Consider the following 4,915-nt stretch of genomic DNA (forward strand, 5'->3'; position numbering starts at 1 on the left):
TGGATCTCCTTGCAGTCCAAAGGATTCTCAAGAGTCTTCTCCAACACCACAGTTCAAAAGCATCAATTCTTCGGCACTCAGCCTTCTTCACAGTCCAACTCTCACATCCATACATGACCACAGGAAAAACCATAGCCTTGACTAGACAAACCTTTGTTGGCAAAGTAATGTCTGCTTTTGAATATGCTATCTAGGTTGGTCATAACTTTCCTTCCAAGGAGTAAGTGTCTTTTAATTTCATGGCTGCAGTCACCATCTGTAGTGATTTTGGAGCCCAGAAAAATAAAGTCTGACACTGTTTCCACTGTTTCCCCATCTATTTGCCATGAAGTGATGGGACTGGATGCCATGATCTTCGTTTTCTGAATGTTGAGCTTTAAGCCAACTTTTTCACTCTTCACTTTCACTTTCATCAAGAGGCTTTTGAGTTCCTCTTCACTTTCTGTCATAAGGGTGGTGTCATCTGCATCTCTGAGGTTATTGATATTTCTCCCGGAAATCTTGATTCCAGCTTGGGTTTCTTCCAGTCCAGCGTTTCTCATGATGTACTCTGCATATAAGTTGAATAAACAGGGTGACAATACACAGCCTTGATGAACTCCTTTTCCTATTTGGAACCAGTCTGCTGTTCCATGTCCAAATCTAACTGTTGATTCCTGACCTGCATACAAATTTCTCAAGAGGCAGATCAGGTGGTCTGGTATTCCCATCTCTTTCAGAATTTTCCACAGTTTATTGTGATCCACATAGTCAAAGGCTTTGGCATAGTAGTACCTATATGTTATCCCCAACCTTCTGAGTATCCCTCCACCCTTTCCCCTTTGGTAAGTGTAAGTTTGTTTTCTGTGTCTGAGAGTCTGAGTTTTTAAATAAGTTCATTTTGATTCCACATATATATGATATCACATGATATGTCTTACGTATTTCCAAAGACAACTTTTAATTGGGTTTTTCCTTAGTCCTCCATAACCCATTCCAGCTACCAAGTAACTCCCTCCTTCCATTCACTAACAAAGCTCCTAAAAGTTGCTGTCTACTTATTAATTCCAGTCATTTGTGGTCTGATAATTAGGAGGCTCACAATGGCCTCCTAGTGATCCTCTGTCTATTTTAAATTTTCATTCTATTTGACATGTCTAAAATTTGACAGTTAGCTAGTCCTTATTTTTTAAAATTCCCTGATTTCCTGGCTTCCAGGATAGTAACTTCTCTAGGCTCTAATCCTACATCGTTTCTTCTCAGTCACCTTTAATCATTTCCCCTTCTCCATGGTTAAATCTGTTTTCTCAGTGGTTAAATCTGTTTTCCTCTTGCAATAACAGACACTCCCAACTCTGTGGCTTCAACCATCATCTGTATCGACCTTTTGTAAACATCAAAATAACCTGTGGGTCTTTCAAAAATACCAATGAAACTAATTTCCTGCAACATGGCAGAAACAGAAAGTCAGAAAAAACGCCTCCAGTATAGGAAAAGTACATATTTTTAAATTATTTATTTTATATGTTATGCATATACAATTTTAATGTATGGCTGAATTAGCAGCAAAATAATAGAATTCTTTAGAGTCCAGAAACAAACAAACAACAAAAAAAAGGATAGACCCAGAAGAGTAAGCATTTGTCCTGAGGGTATCCAAACATCTTTAAGTGGCCACTACCCAAGGTACTGACCAGCTCAATGCCATGAGTAAGGAGGTAAAGCTTTGTACTTGAACAGACAGGAATTCAGTGTCAGAAAAACCTCTACTAGAATAAACCTTTGACGAGATGGTGAAGATAATATTTATCTCTAGGTTGGCTCTTAGTAGTACATGAAAAAAGAAGTCTCCCCAAAATTCCTAACCATATGCCGACACTCACCCTGTTTGGGACCTGAATTCATGTGAAGTATATGCCAAAGAAATCTTGAGATGAGAATCTGGTTTGACTTTTGCTAAAAGTGCCCAGGTACCTGGCAGGAAGCAACACAAACCCTCTGTGAAAAAATACACAGTAAACTCAGGCCTCAAAGAATTTCCACAAGATATAAGTACTAGGTAATATGAGCTCACAATTCAAAAAAATCACTAACCTCATGAAGAAACAAAGTACTATGAGCAAGAGTCATCAGAAACAAACTATGAAATCAGACAGCAGAAACTGGAATTTTCTGATAGGTAATATAAAATAAGCATGGTTAGTCTATTTAAAGACAAAACAGAACACACTGAGAGTATGCTGAGGAACAAGAGATGATCAGAAAGATCAAGAAGATACAAATAGGAAACAAGCAGAAGTTGTGGAAATTAAAAACATAATAGCTGAAATCTAAAACTCAAATAGACAAGTAAAAAAACAGATCAAACACAATTAGAAAAGTAAAAATTAGGAAGACAGATCTGATGATTATAAAGAAAGCAGTGTGAAGACACGGTAAGATGCTAAATAAAAGCAATTATAAAGTAGAGGAAAGAATGAAAAGACCCAACATATATCTAATAAGACTTTGCACAGGGAGATTAGAAATGAGAGAGAAGTATTTGAAGAGATAACAAAATTATTCTCTGCTATACCACCTACACTTGGCACAAAGTGAGTGACCAACACATATCTGTTGAATGATTAAAAGAACAAAGATATAACATATTTCTACCAGAGTTCTACAAGAAAGAAAAAGAATGAGAAGGGACAATGGCTGAGCATTTTCTCAAGAAACAGAAGGTACAACTCCTTAGAGACAGAAATCAAAAATCCTAAGAGGATAAATTCTTTAATATTCACATGTAGATATACCACAGTGCAACTGCAGCAAGAAAGAAAAGACATACCATCTACTAAGGAAAGACAAGTAAAGTGACAGCTGATGTCTGAACATCAGCAACAGAAACTAGAAAACAATGAAAGATTTTTGAAGTATTGATATTAAGAGAAAATAACTGTCAATACAGAATTCAATACCCATAAAAACTTCACAACAAAGAGGAAAATGTATTTTCAGTCAAAAATGGAGTTTGCCAACAACAGACTCTCAAAAAAACTCTTCTGAAGATGTACCTCAGGAAGAAAGAAAAGGATCTCAAAGAAAGATATACTATGTAAGATGGACAAACAAAGAAAATGAGGGTAAACCTAAGAAATATTAATTATATAAAGCAACAGTGACTAACACCTAAAATCATGAAAGAAATAAAATCTTGGGCAATAATACCATTTTAATTTGAGGCAGGAAGTAAATATTTGTAACTATAGTTAAAATGTTTCTAAGGCCCTAGCATTGTTCAAGACAGCATTATAGATTTTGTTAAGCTAATGAGTAAGTCCTGAAAGGACAAAATAAAGTATAGCCTCCAAGTCAGGAAGAGAGACAAAATGGAATTAGGGAAGGGAATTGGTTAGACAGATTTGAATCACAGGGATTCAGAGGTAGAGGGTAAAAGAATAGAAAAAGATATATCAAGCAAAAAATAAGCTAAAGAAAACTAGTAAAGCAATATTAATTTTAGAGAAACCAGACTTTAAGACAAAAGCATTACCGTAAATAAACAAGGACATGACAGTGATGTCATAAAATTCAACTCACAAGGAAAAAAATTCTAAATCACCTAATTATACTGATTCAAAATATTCAAAAGGAAATTGACAAAACTACAAAAAGAAACTGCCACTCTCTCAATAACTGGTAGATCAATTTGGCAAAAATCAGTAAGAAAATAAAAAAAACTGCATCAGAACATTGAGTAAATGGGTATATGCAGATTATTGAACTGGAGAATATATACATATTAAGCACACAGAGCATTTAAAAAAATTGATCACATACTAGCCCAAGTTTCAACACATTTCAAAGAATTAGTCCCATACATAAAGACTCTCTTTCTGTTGTTATTTTCTACTATACAATTAAATTTAAAATATCAAAGAGATCATTGTTAAAGCCTAAATATTTAAAAATTTTTAAATATACTTTCAAATTATTCATGAGTCAAAGCAAAATCACAATAGAAAGTACAAAATATTACCTCTAGGGTGGTACTTGAAAGAAAATGTATAGCCTAAATGACTTAATTAGAAAGAAATGACTGAAACTTAATAAGCTAAAGCATGTGCTAAACAGCTAATGTAAGAATAAAGCCAAGCATACTACTGAGAGGATAAGAAAAGCTCAAATTAATTTTTTGAAAACACTAATAAAATCAATAAATGTCTAGTAAGGCTGATTTTTTAAAATGAATCAACATAAACCATATCTGAAATGAAAAAGGAACCATAACTAGTTATACAGGAAAGATATAAAAAGTAAGAAAACATAATAATTTATATCAATATATTTTATTTTTTATTTTAATTTTTATTGGAGTATAGTTGATTTACCGTGTTGTATTACTTTCTGTTGCATAGCAAAGTGAATAAGTTATACATATACATATATATATATATATCCACTCTTTTTTAGATTCTTTTTCCATATAGGTTATTACAGAGTATTGAATAGAGTCCCCTAAGCTATACAGTAGGTCCTCAATAGTTCTCTCTTTTATATATAGTAGAGTGTATATGTCAACCCCCGTCTCCCAATTTATCCCTCTCCGTCTAGTCAAGGCTATGGTTTTTCCAGTGGTCATGTATGGATGTGAGAGTTGGACCATAAAGAAAGTTGAACACAGAATTAATGCTTTTGAACTGTGGGGTTGGAGAAGACTCTTGAAAGTCCCTTGGACTGCAAGGAGATCCAACAGCCCATCCTAAAGGAGATCAGTCCTAGGTGTTCATTGGAGGGACTGTTGTTGAAGCTGAAACTCCAATACTTTGGCCACCTGATGCGAAGAGCTGACTCATTTGAAAAGACCCTGATGCTGGGAAAGATTGAGGGCAGGAGGAGAAGGGGACGACAGAGGATGAGATGGTTGGATGGTATCACCAACACAATGGACATG

At 34.8% G+C, this 4,915-nt stretch overlaps 1 protein-coding gene across 2 annotated transcripts in view; it reads right to left on the reverse strand.

Annotated features, from left to right (window-relative positions):
* Nucleotides 1-4,915, reverse strand: part of ALG6 (ALG6, alpha-1,3-glucosyltransferase) — a 57,980-nt gene that overhangs the window by 42,510 nt on the left and 10,555 nt on the right. The gene's annotated exons all lie outside the window — the stretch shown is intronic.

The sequence above is a fragment of the Bison bison genome, unplaced genomic scaffold (assembly GCF_000754665.1).
Source record: "Bison bison bison isolate TAMUID 2011002044 unplaced genomic scaffold, Bison_UMD1.0 scf7180017863957, whole genome shotgun sequence".
Taxonomy (NCBI): Eukaryota; Metazoa; Chordata; class Mammalia; order Artiodactyla; family Bovidae; genus Bison; species Bison bison.